The sequence below is a fragment of the Rousettus aegyptiacus genome, unplaced genomic scaffold (assembly GCF_014176215.1).
Source record: "Rousettus aegyptiacus isolate mRouAeg1 unplaced genomic scaffold, mRouAeg1.p scaffold_m13_p_3, whole genome shotgun sequence".
In the NCBI taxonomy this organism is placed as follows: domain Eukaryota; kingdom Metazoa; phylum Chordata; class Mammalia; order Chiroptera; family Pteropodidae; genus Rousettus; species Rousettus aegyptiacus.
The window spans coordinates 146,480,566-146,499,310 of record NW_023416306.1 but is presented as its reverse complement, the minus strand read 5'-3'; the positions used below and the strand labels follow the sequence as shown (position 1 = coordinate 146,499,310).

Genomic DNA, 18,745 nt, shown 5'->3' with positions numbered 1-18,745 from the left:
GGGATTTACATTTTCTTTAACTCTGCATGGCACAATATGATGCTGATTAAGTTCTTACTAAACTCTCTGAGACTTGCTAGAAGAGACAAGAGTAAAGGAAATCAAGACCAAAAGCTAACTCGCTGTTTTGAGACCTCTTGAGGCATGGGGGAGCTTTCTTATTTTTCTTGGACACAAAAGATGGCTGTTAAAAAAAAGTCACATAAATGTGTAAGGTCTCTTCTTTGCGATTTTAACAATTATGACATTAATATTTATATCCTCATTTAATGACTGAGCCCTGTTCTCATTTAAAATTTAGAAGAAAGATATATTATTAAAAAGTGAACATCTGGGAGACTTTCCTTTGGTTTTTCAACCACTCTACTCTGGCCGATGGAGATCTCTTCTTGAACTTGAATGAGCAACTGTTGCCAGCCATATGAATTTCATCACTGCTCTATTTAAGCCAAAACTTAAAAGACTGTTATTACTGCCAGTTTGAAGCCTTCAACCGAGGGAAAAGTTCTAAATTCAATCATCTGAAACACAGTGCACTGTTAGCAACATTCTTGAGAATTAGCATATCACACTATGAGAATGATTGTGCAGTATTCTTATGAGGTGCTTGCTGCTTTTACTAGAAAGAGAAATGCCTTGCAAAGGCAACTATACTCACGGTTCACTGACCTCAATGATATTCTGACAGACTTAACTCTGGAAAGGAGACTAAAAGAATGACTAATGGAAAAAATGTATTATCTTAATGAGTTATGCAGATGAGGATAAGGCAGGCAGGGTGGTGTCAAAAGAGAAAAGACCAAAGAGATTTGTCTGCTTCACACAACTAAACAGAAGGCTTCCAGAAGTCATCCTTAATGTTTCTGAAAGAAATTTAGTCATTTACTTTTAGATATACTATATGTTACTTTGCCAAAAGGTTCCATACAGTCCTCAGACAGCTTGCTCATAAAAGGGATACTGTCAACGGTTTCTTTAATGATTCAGATTATATAGGCCCTAGAAGTCCATGGCTATAGGGTTATATTACATCTCTAGGGAGTTTTTTGTTTGTTTGTTTAATAATTTAGTACTTTCTCCTAACTTAGAACTTCCTTCCAACCCAAAGGATCCCAAAGAACCTTAGAACAGCTTTTCTTGTTGGTAAGAAATAAGAGAATAGAGGAATGGAGAGTAGTAGAAAGACAAGGTTTAATTTCATCAAATTTATTAAGGAGCCAAACCCCAACCTATCTTCTCCCATTCTCACAAAAAATCACAACCCCACTTTCATACTCCTCTTATTCTTTCATCACATGTCATGTTCCCTTGAAAGAAATGGCCAAGAGGAAGGACCTCAAAGTAATAATGGTCTTTTACTTCTTGAGAATCTCTGAAAGGCGTAACTCATGTGCAGGTGTGCCTCCAGGATCTCACAGGATAGAGTTGTCAGTTGGCATATGCTGTATCCTCTTTTGCTTTGGGGAATTTTATACAAGTAATTTCTCTGGTAAGTTATCATCTAATTATGTTAAATCAGGAAGACCTGATTTGGGTTTCCTGATGATAGGTTAACAGTCAATCCTAAAACCCTAAGGTACAAGACTCATACTAGAAATTCTGGCTCTACCATGAGAGAGAGAGAAAAAAAAAAATACAGAGTCATGTTGGAAGAAGGAAACAAAAAAACAGTTAAGACTTTTGTGAGATATGCAAAGAGAGGACAATCAAGTGTAGCACCTTGCTAAAGCACTATACAAAATGCTGATAAAATAGACATCTTAACCTACTGAAACAGGGGTTAGAGAAACAAACCTCCCTTGTATAAGTTGTTTAACTTCATCTGTAAAATGGAAATAAGAAAATAGCACTTCGTAAAGACTTTGTGGATTACCTGATATAATGTATGAAAAACATTTAGTGTAGTACTTGGCATATAGTTGCTAAATTAATTCATAAAGCACCAGCAGCTCCAAGAATCAAGAATGCTGCCATCATTCCCATCTTTAACTCTTGCTGCCATCTCAGACTACAAAATATGTCTTCTTTCCCAGCTGTCTCCTCTTCCACCATGGAAGAAAGATGATGAGGGGTGGAATAGGGCTTTATGTGCCAAGCCACAGCTCCTACTGTCACTGCTGCTCTCAATCTGGTACATCATCTGACCTTCCCTTTCTCCTCTTATGGGTAATGTTACATCTCTAGAAGGAGAGCTCATACCTTATAATCTATAGCCTTTGGTGTCATAACTAAGATAAATACTGTAAAGACATTACTCAAAAAATGGCTACATTTTACCCTTTTTGGTTTGACTGGGGGAAGAGAAGGGGATATCCATAAATGAAGAAAAAGAACTTTGACGTCAAAGTCATGAAACCTTAACTAGTGAAGCATAGAATAGGGAAGAAGGGGGAAGATAAATGTAGCAGATATGGCAAGGAGATGTCTGAGATGTTGAGAGTAGACATTTGCTTGGTACTGTTTTAAAAGGATAATGCTTTGCATAGATTTGATACTTCACACTATTGCTCCCATGATATTTTTTATTTATGCTTAAAGCAGGGGCAACACCACCCCACTTCAGGACCTGGACTAAAATTTGCAAAGAAATAACTCCCTTGCCCAGAAAATATCTACTGTTTCTCATCATATGTAACATATTTTTCAACCTGTACTTAGTAATTTATCAATAGGCTGCAAAGTCTTACATGGTAAATCTCCAAATCAGAGGCCAATATTTTATACAATCTTATCTTCATTCCAAATCATAAAGATTCTGGCAGAGATGAGGGTTCAGAGTCTATTCTTTTCACATGTTTTACTCCTTCTCAATGAGCTTTGCTGTAAGCCATTTGAAAAATAGTTTCCGCACCCATACTCTCCTGTCCCACCTCCCTATCAGCAACTTTAACGAAGAGCTAACATTTATTAAGCATCAACTATATGTCAAGTGCTATACTAAATGTTTTCCATACATTGTCCCAATTAATCCACAAAGTCTTTATGAGGTGAGTATTCGCTTATTCTCATATTATAGGTGAAATTAAGTAACTTGCTTGAGGTCACCCACCTAGCAGTCAGAAACAGGAGCTGAAACTAGGCATTCTGATTCTAGAGTTTGCAGTCTACTTCCAACCCTACTTTATTACCTTAAAGTTCACATAAAGCCAAAGTCCAGATCTCTCTCTACAGTATACACTAGATATAGGAATTTAATATTAAGTAAAGGACATAAATTTAAACCAGTGATCATGCGTACCCACAAAAACCAATTAGTAGATGTGAATTGTGGCTTAACAAAATAAGTTCATTCATTGTCATTTTGGGTTTGTAATGGGATCCTTGAAGAAAAAAATAATAGCTACAGACAGCTTATCTCAAATTTAAATTATTTTTATGAAACAATTAGGGTGCTTTTTAGTTAACTTAAAGCTCATGGTTAAGAGTTAATAATACCTTCACAATTTGACCGTAAAGAGAGAATGTGAATTAGCCAACCTATTGACAGTATTATTTCCTAATAATTATATAAGAAGCTTCTCGTAAAGGAGAAATAACCTACCTTAGAACAAAGAATCTAGAAGCAAAGTTATCATAGAGATTTATTAAACTTATAAATCGTTCTTCCTATTATCTATCTGTATACTTATTTAAATTATTAAATATTAAAGCAAAAATATTTTGCAATCTAAAATATTTCTGTCCTTAAAAATATTTCCTCCTTTAATTTCCCTTTTGATATATTGAGGGATAAATAAAAACACACAAATTTCAATTCACTCATGAAGACCTTGTAAATTAAAGTATCTACTTCTGACTATATGATCCAAAATTCAGGATAACTGATGGAATCCAAGATGGATCGTGCAATATTTTCAGAAACAAATTTGAGCCTTGATTATTATAATAATTTATTTTATGGTATCAGTGGAATTTCTAAACGATTTTTTAAAATTACAGAAAGGACTTTTAGAGATTATACAAAGCCATTTTTAAGTCAATTCTACACAAATGGGGATGATCATGTTTGTACTTACATATGAATAAATTTGTATAATTCGACACTACATCTCAAGAATAAAGAGAAATAATATTATTTAAGAGGATGAAGATCTTCCGAATGACAAAAGTATGATTCCCTTCTATCTAAAAAGATGAGAGCTGAACGGGGATATGTTCAAACTATAAAATCATTAAAGATTTAGATAAGGTGTCCAAGAATGTGTTCACCAAATCTTAGAATTAGGGATAATTTCTTGATGCTTGAAAGAAGTAGTTTGAGAATAAATAAAATAAAGTCTTATTTTACACAACATGTAGAATTCTTACAGAGCTCATTATCCCAAGAGAAGGTAAAAGCCAGAAATTACATGTTTGTGCAAAAATATGAATGCTTAGACCTTGACATCATGAATGGCAACTATAACTCCTATAAAATGTCACTAAGAACTACTGCTAAATCAGAGTACTGAACTGGATGAATCAATGAAATGACCCAAAATGCCCTTCCTAGGCTTCAATGCACAACAAACAACTATATGAGATAATAAGACTGTGTTACATTTTGTCTCTAAAGGATGTTTTTCTTTGTGTACCAATAAACTCTTATTTCTTTTCCTTGAAGCATGGAGATAAGAGGTAGCTATACCACAAAAACAAGAAAAGGATAAGAGGATGAAAAATAGAAAATTACTTATGCCTGTGGATACTGCTTGCTTGGTTAAAGTAGAATATAAAATTCATAAAATTAAGTAAGAGTATTGTAATTCTGAAGCTACTACTACATAGTTCAATTTTGTTAGAATAAAACTTGTACATGACTATTCTTTCTCAGCAATATCAGACAACCAAAAAATATTTATTGAGAACTGTTTTAGTCAAGGATCAGTGGTTGCAAGGACCAGAAACCTAGGCAAATTAGTTCAAGTGAAAAGATCACGAAAAGAATACAAGAGAATTGACAAGAAACAAAGAGCAGGAAGTATAACTGCAACTTACAGGAAATAGTAAACCTGCAATTCTTACCACTTTTCTGTGGCCACATGGTCTGTGCAGGTCAGCTACACGTTCCTTTCTGCAAAGTGACTTCTCTCTTGCTCAGGGTCCATCTTGGAAACATCAGCTTCTGGCTACAGGATTTTACAACTTAAGTCTTACCTCATATAAGCTAGAGTCTCTGTCTTGTAATTATACTAACATTTACTGAGACCATGTGCTGCGAGCTGTGCTAAATGCTTATAAATATTATGTGTGTGTGTGTGTGTGTGTGTGTTTTACTTATTAAAATGACCCTATAGAGCAAGTACACTTATAGATGACCACAGAAGGAGTTAGACTCCAGATCCATCAGACTCCAGGGATGGAGTGCACAATCACAAGATTAGATTACCTCTCAACAGGGAACCTTATTGATATTGCCTAGCCTGAAGGATTACTTGACCTATACAGCTGTGAATACCTGTGTGTTGGGGGGGGGGGAAGGGCGACAGGGGGAAGGAATGGTTACATGATATACACAAGACAGCAAGGGCTGTATTCCCCAAACAGAAGCTATTAGATGCTGTGGGGAGTTAATAACTGGAATATAGCAAACCTTTGGCTTTCAGAAATTTAAATTTTTAGAATTTTATCTCTCAGAACAAAAGGTAATTTTAAGAACCATCCATATATGTACATCACTGCATTTAGCAAGCTGTATTATAATTATGTTTTTATGTATATTTGTCTCTCCCACAGTCTGGAATGAAGATGTAAACCCTAACCTGCTCATCCTGTTGCTTCAGCAACTATAAATATCCCAGGCACATAGAAAGCATACAATAAGTGTTTAATTGAATGAATGAATTTAATATATAAAATACTGTAATTAACACAGATGCCACAATCTTTGGTAGGAAATAATCACATAGTAGGTGAACCCACCATTCAGCATCACAATCACAATGCTATGAGTAAATTTTTAGATCTCAGAGTATCAACTGCTTTAAGATGCAAAACGGTCAATACTACTCAAGATACTGCCTTTAAAGACTTTTTTCATCTCTTAGATCACAAATATCTAGAAACTAGTATATAATTATTTGCTAAACTATATCTTGATAAAAATTCTATTCTTGTTGTTTCAAAAAGTACTTCAGAAATATATAGGCATTCAGCTTTAGATCTGTCAACCAGTTTTTAAATCTGTACTACCTCAATAGGACATGATAAGAAATATCCTTACCTTTGTTATTTTGTTATGATTTCACTGTATGCTTTTCCAGGGAGCTGACTCTAGTTTCCTTAGCTTAAAAAATTATCTTTGAGAGTGACAAACACTATAGAATCTATTTTAGTTATTAAATAATATCAGAACTTATAGTTAACTTTTGCATGATTTACTGAGCCTGATAAAAAGAAAATTATGCTAGGCATGATTTTGACATGTTTTATTACTAGAACAAAGTCTATCCCTTCATTCAAAATTTTATAGGTTTCATATTGTATATTAACTGGAAGTAGATAATCAAATTAATTTATAAGACTCCAACTTAGAATATTTCTATACATAATAAAATATAAAAATAAATTAAAAATTATTCAAAACTAACATTTTCGTATCTCATTATTGCTGTTTATAATCATTGCTATCATTATAATAAAACACATTGTACCTTTTTCCATTTTCGGAGAATTTTCATATATTATTTCAGTGTACTTGCAACAGCTCTCTGTTCTTCTTAGGGCCTACTGTCCAGAGAAACTGTTTTACTAGAGCCTAACCTAATGATATTTTACAAAAGCCTAACCAACCAGAGGGAAGGATATACCAACTCCAATTCACTAAAACACAGTCCTAATCATAGGAGTATAGAATACTTCCTTCCCTTTCCCCATACAATACCACCTATTAGTAGGGCTACTGAATAATAACAAAGAATTACAGCTAAAAGAACAGTCTAGTTATGGAGTCCACAAGAAAACCCCAAAACAACAGGGGAGACAAAAACAAAGATACTAGAAGAAAAAATTAGCATCTGATACCATGGCTATAGCTAACAGTTAACACAGCCTAACTCCTAGCCAGAGAAACATAAAACCTGACACTAAAAGCATATCTACCTCAGTTTCTTTTTACCCAATACAGTAAGTCCAGCTTTCAACAAAAATTACAAGATATGCTAAAAAGACTGCCCCCACCCCCAAATACAGGCTGTAGAGACAAAGCAACCACCAGATCCAGACTCATATATGGCGGAGATTTTAGAATGACCAGACTGAGAATTTTAAGTAACTATGATTAATATGTTAAGGAATCTAGTGAAAAAAGTGGACAATATGTAAGAAGAGATAACTAATGTAAGCAAAGAGATGAAAATTCTAAGAAAGAATCAAAAGCAAATGCTAGAAATCAAAAACACTTTGATGGACTCATCTGTAGACTGAACATGACCAAGGAAAGAATCAGTATCAAAATATCTGATAAAGAATTTCTGTCCAAAATATAAAAAGAGCTTTTAAAACTCAACAAGAAAACAAAACAAAAAACCCTATCACAACATGGGCGAAAGATATGAACATATACCTCACCAAAGAAGATTATAGAGATGGCGAATAAGCATATGATGACCAACATTATAGATTATTAGTGCATTGTAAGTTAAAACAGGATATCAATATATGTCTATTAGAATGGCTAAAATCTAAAACAGTGATGACACCAAATGTTGAGAAGTATATGGAGCAACAAGAACTCTCATTCATTCCTGATGGGAATGCAAAACGGTACAGCTATTATGAACTGAATGTTTGTGTCCTTCCCAAATTCATATGTTGGAACCCTAAGCCCCCATGTGATGATATTAGGAGGTGGGGCCCTTGGAAGGTAATTATGCTTAGATGAAGCTATAAGGGTAGGGCCCCCCACAATGGGATTAGTTCCCTTACAAGTAGAGGACGAGACACCAGAACTTCCTCACTCTTTCAAATGAGAATATAGCAAGAAAAAGGCCATCTGTAAGCCAGGAAAGGGTCCTTACCAAGAACTGAACTTGCTGGCACTCTGATTTTGGACTTCTCAGACTACAGAGCTCTGAAAAATAATGTCTGTTGTTTAAGCCCCCCAACTACAGTGCTTCGTAACGCGGTCAAACAGACTACAACAGCCACTTTGGGAGACAGTTCAGCAGTTTCTTACAAAGTCGAACATAGTCTTGCCATATAACTCAGCAATCCCTCTCTTGGGTAGTTACCCAAATAAGTTGAAAACTTTATTCATAATTGCTAAAACCTGGAAACAACCAAGATGCCCTGCAATAGGTGAGTGGAAAAATGAATTGTGGTACATCCATACAATTCAGTATTATTCAGAAATAAAAAGAAATGAGCTGTTGAGCCACAAAAAGACATGGAGTAACTTTTTTTTAAAAAGCTGTCAGAAAATAATACTTCATAATGTGTGATTTGAACTATATAACATTCTATAAAATGAAAATTATGGAGATAAGTGATCGACAGAGGTTGAAGGGAGGAGGAAGGGTGAACACAGATTTTTTTTAGTGCTGTGAAACTATTTCACATAATTATGTAATGGTGGATGCAAAACGTTATGCATTTAGCAAAACTCATAGATCTATATAACATAAAGACTGAACCCTAACGTAAACTATAAACTCTAGTTAATAATAATGTATCAATGTCTGTTCATTGAACATAACAAACGTACCATATCAATGCAAATGTTAATAATAAGGGAACTGGGACATGGAGGGGGAGAGAAGGAGAAAGAGGAGGAGGGAATATATGGGAACTCTGTACTTTCTAATAAATTTTTCTGTAAACCTAAACAATAGTCTATTAATTAAAAAAAAATACATGCATTCAAAAAGGCTTAAAGAATATGTATACACACATATATTTAAATAGTATTTTTATTCTGTTACATTTTTTACTCTTTCTGGGTTTTTTAGCAATAGGTGTTAGCTGGTTTATATTGAAAAATTTTTTTAAAAATAATTATGCCAAACAGAATGAAAAAAAAAATGGCATAAACAAACTGATAATATGATCCAGATGAAATTAAATCTAGAAAATTGTGATCTCTGACAATGTCGTCTAGTTAACACAATCTCTAATCCTTTTCTTGTCATATATTAATTAAAAACCATGCTACTCATTCCCTCTTGTTTTCTAGAGAGAATAAGTGAGGGATGCTCTTTTTTTAAAACGAAAGATACCATAGAAACTGCTAGAAATTACTAACGATGAGAAAACATAAGGTGTTTCCTTTGACTGAAGAGGGAGCTAGGAGGCCTGGAAAGGGTTTCAGTGAAACCTCTAACAAACTAACAAAAGCTAAACTTATCACAAATTAGAAGTACAAAGAGTTTTCTATTAAATCAAAGGCCTTTTCAGTCCAACTGTAAAGCGATACAGAGAAACAGCTTAAATTCAATAAAGTATGAATCACAGGTTACCCGATACCTCTCCCCTGGGCAGAAACTTGTTCTATCTAAATGTATTTAATTTCTACTTCAGTGTAGATATACATTTTCAATTTCACAACTGTAAGAATTTTCTGGTCAATATTGATATGAAGGCTATAATTTGATATAAGTATAAATATAGCTTTTTCAAAGTCTTTTTTATGGCAAACTGGTACATAAAATTTGCCCTCATACATAAGTTTCTTACTCTTTGCTTATTGATGAGATTTTTAAGTCTTAAAATAAATATAATATATAATATATATTTATATATGATATATAAAATATATAATCAAGCACCTTTCCCTATTTGTCTTCAGACAATTGTCAACAAAACAAAAACAACTCTTAATATTAACAATATTAATACAATATTTATTGAAATGGCTTTCGTGTAATAATATCTTGTATCCATTAATAGGCCTCAACCTTTCACTTAAGCCCATCTAAGTAGCTTGATCAGTTTCCATTATAATAATGTGCGCTTTCTTTCATTTCAGCACGACATGGCACAGAGATTCATTTCATACTGAACTTTTAAAAAAAAATGGATTCAAGAACAGGTGTTTCAAGCTAGACTTGGAACTGCGTAAGTGAGCTTTGTGTTAGAGTATGATAAGAAAACATTTAAAATTTTAATTAAAGAATGCCAGGCACCAGAGGCAAATAGTATGCAATTTTTTAAAATGCTAAATAAAGCCAGCTGTCAAAAAGGGCAAGCTCACTGCTGCTTACAGCTGTTCACCACCATGCAACAAAACATAAATGCTCTCTATTTCTTGAGGTGTGCCTTATCCATGTGAGCCTCTGCATATCATTTCCATACTCTGGGGTTAAGTTACCATAGCATGGGCATAATAAGATTATTCGAAGTGAAAGAAAAGTGACTTTTTGGTTATCTGTTGTTTTAAATTATCTACAATTATATCTCTTTTAATTAATTTAGGAGAGAGTTGATTGACCATTTCTTACTGTTCTATGTAATGGCCACTGAAAGTAAGTTCTTCCGTTTAGTGCTGCTAGGGGAAAATGTGTCAAAATCTCTTTTTTGAATTAGGATGTTGAGTGCAGGTTGCAAACACGTGTTGTCTCATATCAAATGACAAAAGAGGTTATAAAATGACAATTAAGGAAATAAAAGGGAGTCTGAGATTTTACTTTATTTCTTCCAGTAGCCACTAACCTCGACACAGAGAGGACAAAGGATAGGAGAAATGCAGTGGCCTTTTATAAAAACTCCACAAACTGAAGAGTCTTCTCTAAGTATCTCTTAGCTGTGGTCCCTGATACAAAATAGTATTTGATTAATTTAAACTAAACTAATTAAACATAAAACTGGATAATAGCATATTATGTTTTACAAAAAAAAAGCAATAGTTTTAAAATCTAGTTTGCCCTTGACAATAATTAATTATGTCAAAAATATAGCTGTAGAACAATTTCTTTTGCTGTTATTTTTAAAGAATAACATGGCTAGATGAAGAGCCCAGGCTACTTTTTAGTCACAATGCAAAGACTGCATTCAAATGAAATGAATCTTTTTCATCATTTTTAAAATCTGCCTAGTATAAAGACTCAGGCAATTCATTTCAATGATACTGTGTGGTGGTCTTTAAGAAATGGTATGGCCAACGCATTAATTTATAGAAATGTTTTCTTACACCCATGCCCATTCTGTTTTTACTCAACTGTATAGATAATGCCACTACTAAAATGAAGAGAAATATGTATAAGTGAAGAGTTAAGGGCATATTACAGTTGTTATAATAAAACACATATTAGTCTTTTTGTTAAACAACTGAAAATGCCATCAAATCTATATTTTCATATAAAATCAATGTCAAACAATATATCTGCACCAACACAGAACACAGAAACTAAAATTATTATTCATCACTAATGTATATTTCTTTTCAGATGAAGAAAAATGTTCAAAAAAGAGATTTCATTTAATCAAATGAGAAACATTTAATTTAAATTATATATCCACAGCAGACCAAGATACAGTGATTTGTCCATATATACATTAATTAGTTCAATAATTACATATTAATGATATTCAGAAAAAGTAGCTAAAAGCTTTTATATTTTTAAAGATGTCATAACTATATACATAACATTTATTACTCATACAATGAATACTGGTCTGCACAAACTACGAAACTAGGGAGGCTTATGCCTCTCCTGCCTTTATTTTTGTTTGAAATACTGTTCATTTGACAGGGGGTAACTTATCCTTTTCTCTCTTTGAGAAAAATGTCTTCATATCTAACCATTTCATTAATTATTTAACTGTCACATTCTATATTATTTTAGCAGAAAATGCATCTCTCAATGTGGTTCAATACTTTCTTGTGTACTTAATTTAGAAAGTATAAATATTTAGGGTGATATTCATTGTTTATATCCTTGCCACTGTTTACAAGGAAGGGTTGAGTAATAACAACGTTAATTTTACATCATTTTCTCAATTCAATTCAAAATTTCCTAACAAGGAATTCTATATTAACTTGACTACTTTTGACAATATTCTTCAAAAGCACAGTTGCATTTGTTTACCTTTTCCCCAAATCATTGCTAATGTGTTATAAAATTACATGTTGAATTCCTATGAATAAGAAATCTATCATAAAAACTGCAATTACTCTAAATGTAAATGTTGGTTTACAGTTTCGCCTGTTCAATGACAATTAAGAATGAAGACAAAATGCAAGGTTTATATAACTATCATTTTCATACTTTTACAGCTAAAAAAATAGTTTCACCTACGAACCCTCTATCAGATCTGTTTTGAAGTCCCTTGAGAAATACAACATAATTAGCTATCAGACAGATTTTTAAGTCACATTCTATCAAAGGATAACTGAGAAGTAAATGATTTAATGCTCCCTTCCACATAATTCAGCAAATTAGAGGCAGAAGAAAAAAATAATGCACAGGAGTTCTGATACTTTGGCACTATTCTGCGTAAGATATAACAGGCGAATGAGCATTGTTATCATCCGTCAAGCATACCAGGTGTGCAGAATTCTATACTAAGATTGCTGGTCATTTTACAACTTTTTCAAGACCAGTTCAAATGCTATTTCTTTTTATTTTTCTGGCTTGGATAAATGTAGCTCTCAATCCTTTGGGGTTCTTATTTAAATCTTTATAAACGTCACTAACTACATTTTGCCTCATGAGATAGAATTTTTAAATGTTTGTGTTAATTTCCTATTTAGACCGGGAGCTTCTTGAGAACAGGGACTGTCTTAATCATTCATACTGAATTGGCAAACCTTTTCTGTAAAGAGCCAGATAATAAATCTTTTATGTTTTGCAGGCCACATATACCTGTCACATATTCTTTTTTTTTTTTTTAATAACCTTTAAAAATGTAAAAGGCCTTACAGAATCATGCTTTGGGGGCTATGGTTTGCTGCTCTCTGAGCATAATGTTTAAAGATCAGATTCTGAAGTTAGACTGAGGGTTTCTTATTACCTCTAGCAAATTATTTACCTAAAATGTGGATAATGAAAGCACTTAACTATATAAGTTTATTGTGACTATTAAATAATATATGCAAAGTTCTTAAGCACTGTTACATAGTAAGGTTCACTAAATGTTAGCTATTGCTGTATATATTACTTTCATAATACCTTAACTGAGAAAGTATTAAACAAATGTTTACTGAATCAAAGATATCCAAAGAGACAGACATACATACAAACAGCTAAGATTTTGTGTAGGAAAATATTTTATGTCAGATAAAAAATTAATGTGTAGGGGTAGACATAAATGGAGTAGTTGAACAGAATGGAGAGACCAGAAAAAGACTGATATATTGTCAATCAATTTTTGACAAAGGCACCAAAACAATTCAATGGGGAAAAGCAAGTTTTTCAAAAAAGAATTGTGGAACAGCTGGATGAACATATGGAAAACAAAGAATCTCCACCCTTATACTATACATAAAAAATAATATGAGAGAGATCATAGATAAAAAAATAAAAGCTAAAACTATAAAGCTTCTGGAAAAAAATAAAAAAGACTATGTTTGTAACCCTAGGATAGACAAAGATTTCTTAGGACACAAGAAGCACTAACTTTAATAGTTACAGAAAACAAAAATCAATGAACTGGACTTCAACAAGCTAAATTTTTTTGATCTTCAGAAGATACTGTTAAGAAAATGAAAAGGCAAGCCACAGACTGAAAAAAATATATTTACAAAGCACATTTCTGATAAAGAACCTGCACCTAGCTCTTTTCCACCCGGAACCATAAAGGGTGCAGAAGAGAAGAAGAATGTTCCTGCTGTGCCAGAAACCTTAAGAAAGAGTAAAAGAATTTTGCAGAGCTGAAGATTAAGCATCTGAGAAAGAATTTTGCCCAAAAGACATTTCAAAAGGGAAGGAAGAAGTTTATATGTGAAAAAGCTAAGCACTATCACGAAGAATATAGGCAGACGTACAGAACTGAGATTCAAATGGTCAGAATGGCAAGAAAAGCTGGCAACTTCTGTGTACCTGAGGAACCCAAACTGGCATTCATCATCAGCGTCAGGGGCATCAGTGGTGTGAGCCCAAAGGTCCGAAAGGTGCTGCAGCTTCTTTGCCTTCGCCAGATCTTTAATGACACCTTTGTTATTATGCTCAATCAAGGTTCAATTAACATACTGAGGACTGTGGTACCCAAACCTGAAGTCAGTAAGTGAACTGATATAGAAGTTATAGAAGTGTGGCTATGGCAAAATCAACAAAAAACAAATTTCCCTAACAGATAACACATTGATTGCTCGATCTCTTGGTAAATGTGCTATCATAGGCATGAAGGATCTGATTTGTGAGATCTATAATGTTGGAAAATGCTACAAAGAAGCAAATCATGACACAAATATACAATAAGGTACAATAGGTAAATGAACTAAATATACTTAACACATATATAGTTCAAATGGGTACCTCTAAGATGGTCATTCATGGCAAGGCATAGTTAATCTTTCCTCTGACATAGAGACATTATATCATTTAAAAAAATGTAGAGATTATACTCCTAAAAGGCTGATCTAACCCTCTGAACTCAATCCAGATACTAATAACTAGACAGACATTTTCAAAGGATAGAGATGGACTGCCCTAATAGAGTCTAGAATTTCAATATGGGTGTTTCCATGATTGGCATTGGATATAATCTAGAAAAAAGGGACGGAGCGCAATTTATACTTTTGGCAGTCCTATCACTGGATATTCTGAACTGCATGGATCAAGACTGGCCAGAGGTAGCAGCAGAAGCAGCTACTAACCCATTCTACTCCCTAATTCCTACTGTCCTACTGTCCATTTTCAGTGGACGCAACGAGATAGACAGTGGCAGCAGAAAAAGAAAATTGCTGGTGATTTACCTTTTATCAACTGCTTTTTCCATCATGCCATAAAAGCTCATTGGACTGTTTTAGGCTAGTTCATTCCTAGCCATAACCTAAACACACTATACTCTCCTAGAATAAAAATAGCTTCGAATATAATTTTTAATGCCCCAAAGGAGAGGAGCATGCTACAGTGCTTCAATACTATGTTTTGGGTTGCTTACCTAAACAAAACCTCTTCTGGTCTGGCACATGTAGTTACTTTACATCTAGTCAACAGACAGTTTCCAGAGGGATGGTCAGTTAAAGGCTCTCACTTTTATGAGTTTCTAATATTCAGATCCCTAGAATTTGTTCAATACATTGAGCAAATTTAGTATTTTGAAAAAAAACTCCTCACTGAAGACTATTCTTCACTTTCAGGCAAGTTACCTGGAAATTCATGCCTTGGGCGTGTTCAGATTCCTAGGCATTAATTTTGACACAGCTCCCACAAAGTAGAAACTTCATAGGAATTTATTTAGTCTTGTTTCTTAGTATTATCTACATAGTAAAGATCCAAGATAGCTTGTTTTATTCCAAGTCTCCCTCCTGCCTCCTCAATCATCATCCTATCATCTTGAAGAGCTATAGAACTAACTGAAGACTAAATGCTTGTCAGGAAGTTCTCGGATTGGGGTCAAGGATGGCTCTAGCTAAGAAGGCAACTCAGTCCGCAAAACCAAGGGGGAACTGATCTAGTTTCCTTGATCAGAGCATAGTTCTAGTACCCAATCAGTCTAGACACTGAGATTTTACTGGGCAAACTAAATAAACTCCAAGAGAAGTGAGGAATAATCCTCATGTAGGCCGAGGAAACCAGGGAGCGAAAGCTGGCTCTCTGGGGGAGAACAAGCAAAGGGAATGGTTATCTTCACCTTGCCCCTCTATCGTAATTTACTTTTCTTTACATTTACATTTCTGAATGAATTTCAGAAAAAGCCATCAAGTACTTCTAAGTTACATCAATGCTGGTTGTAAAATTTCTCAAGAGAAGCCTGGCTGAAATCCCATGACCCAATTGTGCTTTTATTGTTATTTTGTTCTGTTCCCACAAAACTTAAGTGGTAATAAGAACATGTAGGTTGATTTAAAATATATAAAGCAGTGTTGAATATATTTTCAATTTGAATCCTAATGACAACTCTGTAAGGTACATAGAACAGGTATTAAGAAAGGTTATGGGACACTAGTCAAAGTCACACAGCTGATAACTTCTGATTGCAAATCAATGACATTGATCTGTCCTTCCTTAGACTATGCCTTTCCTCATTCTTCAAAGCACCATTTTACGTTCCCAATAATGCCTTTAATTCCTCAGCCAGGAATAGTTGCTCTATCCTCTGATGACCTACAAAACTTCATATTTCTCTTACAACACTTAACATATCCCATCTTTGTTACATTTACAGATTTATGGGTCTTAATGTTACTCAGTGCAGGTTCCTGAAGGGCAGGGACTGGATATTATTTATTTTTATATCCTCCATAGCATCTAGAAACTCTCAAATTTTTACCTGATGACTAGTGCACTTCCCTACATACATTTTCTTAGAAACTTTACACTAAAAAATATTATAAATATAAATGTTACACCTAAATATATATAGTAGTTGTGTAGAAGCTGTACTTTTAAAAAATCAAGTTGGACATCAGACTTTTGAATTGTAATATTATATCTTTTGAAATATTAATTTGATTTATAGCATTATTATTTACAATTAATTGCTTCCAGGAAATACAACCTGCATTGCTTAAAAGCTTCTTATATTATACTAGTAAATTAAATGTTAATTGAATCAAAAGGAGCACCTCTTTAGGAAAAGGTGGGGAACTCAACTCTAATCCTTTTGAATAATGCCAGGAATATTTTTATTCCTTGCATTCTGAGAAGAAAACAGGAGAAAGAATCCTGATCTCTAAAGTAACACTTAGGGATGTTTGCAATTCTATCATCTGATTTTGGCCTTCTGCTAAACTCAAAGAAAATGTGTGAGAAAGAGAGTCTATTATTTAAATAAGATATCTCTATCTATCTATCTATCTATCTATCTATCTATCTATCTATCTATCTATTTTATACTCTTGCCTAATGTAGAAATCTCTATTGAACTTTCTTATGATTAAAATACTTTTAAAGGGAAAAAAGGATATATATAATTCTCTTTATATGTGTATATGTAAAGCTCATGGACTCCTACTATTTCTCACTCCAAGGAATTAGCCTATATTTATATAAACCTGAGGAAAAATGATAAGAAATTCTAGATTTGTATCTTACCCAGAGCTCTGACGTATAAAACTAACCAAATGAACTAGGAGGCATTATTAACTTTCTTTAGGTTTTCAACAATTATCTTTTTTGTAGAATCATTCTAAACTTGAATGTGATCTATGTGTTCTAAACAAATTAGACTTATTGAAATGCTACTTAGTGATTGCATTCTTCCTTTTATATATTTTGATGGTTGAATCAAAAGCCAAATGTGACTGAGCCTCAAAGACTTACATAGGTGTGCCTCAGGAAAACAGAAAAATCCAAACATTTAAAAAAGGGAGGGGAAAGAGAAGGAGGGAAGGAACTAGTGATAAGGGGACTAATAGCTCATATCAGAAAACAGATTCTTTACTCTATGAAAGGATTTCCTTCCTTTACATAGCTCCACTAGACTAATGTTTAAAACATGACTTGATATATAATTCAATTTATAACAAATCTTTAAGAAACATACTTGTAACATAAAGGTATATCAGTATTTATAAAAACACTGATAATTTGTGATACAGGTAGCAAGGCTATGGTGGCCCAGATAGCCCACAGGAAAAAGAGCACCTATATTCTATTTCTAGCTCTAGCAACCTTAGATAGGTTCCAAAAAGACTTAAGAGGATTTTCTGAAAACTTTTCAAATGAAATTGTTTCTACCCCACAATGACTTTGATGGTAAATATATATTCCTACTTCCTAAACCATACCTCTTTTTATCTTTAAACTTGTCCTACCAGAACCTTGTCTGAAAAGGGCAGAATATATTACTAGAAAGATTCATTCTTAGCAAGAGATTTATTTTTTTTAATCTACAGTTTAGTAAGAGTGCCTTACACAGCTTGCAAAGTAATTATTCGAGATATGGACTGGGATACCGGAAAGGCGAGTTTTATGTTTCTTTTGTTGCATTTATTGTGCTCTGGTCAAATGCTTGGTATTGTGTAAACAACTGAGAACATTTAAGCCCTGTTGCCATCTGGAGACTCCCTCAAGATAAAATCAACAGCTAAATTTAAATATAGTTTTCCACCAAAATGTTTCCGATAGCAGAAAAGTGTAAACTTACACTACTGAGGGTAAAACCAGTGGGCTAAAGTTTGATGTTTTATCGAATTTTTAATTTAATGCCATTATCCTGTTTTAGTATTTGAAAATAATCTAATTTACATACCAGCAAATAAAACTTTTAATCCAGGAAAATATACTATGTTTATTATTTGCAAACCTCTGACTTGCTTTTCCCAAGTTTACTCAAACTTAATTTGAGAAGTACCTATAGGATAAACATAAAAATAAACATTTATAATTGTGTTTAAGAATGTGGTTTGCTCTGGGCAAGACCGTTGTGTGGACAAAGCTTCAGTTTCCAATTCACATATTTTGTAACTACAAATGGGATACCATAGACTTCATCTCTCTAAGTGGGAAGCTGAAGATAAAAGAGATGTCCTAGTGAAAAGCAGCTTGAGTTCTGAGACATAGAGATATTCTAATTGGTATTTTACATTCCTGAAACAAAGATCCTTCTTTCTTATATGGACCATGAAGAGCAGAACAAAAATCTTAATAGGTTGAAACAAAAGTCCTATGTACCTGCAATGATACTTGCTTAGATGAGTGATTCTCAAAGGAGTGAGGTCAGG

The 18,745-nt window shown here is 33.6% G+C and overlaps 1 protein-coding gene and 1 pseudogene across 11 annotated transcripts in view; one reads left to right on the top strand and one right to left on the bottom strand.

The window, feature by feature from the left end:
* The window catches only part of FUT8 (fucosyltransferase 8), a 265,395-nt gene that overhangs the window by 20,351 nt on the left and 226,299 nt on the right, over positions 1 to 18,745 (bottom strand). The gene's annotated exons all lie outside the window — the stretch shown is intronic.
* Positions 12,429 to 14,333, top strand: LOC107503243 (annotated as a pseudogene).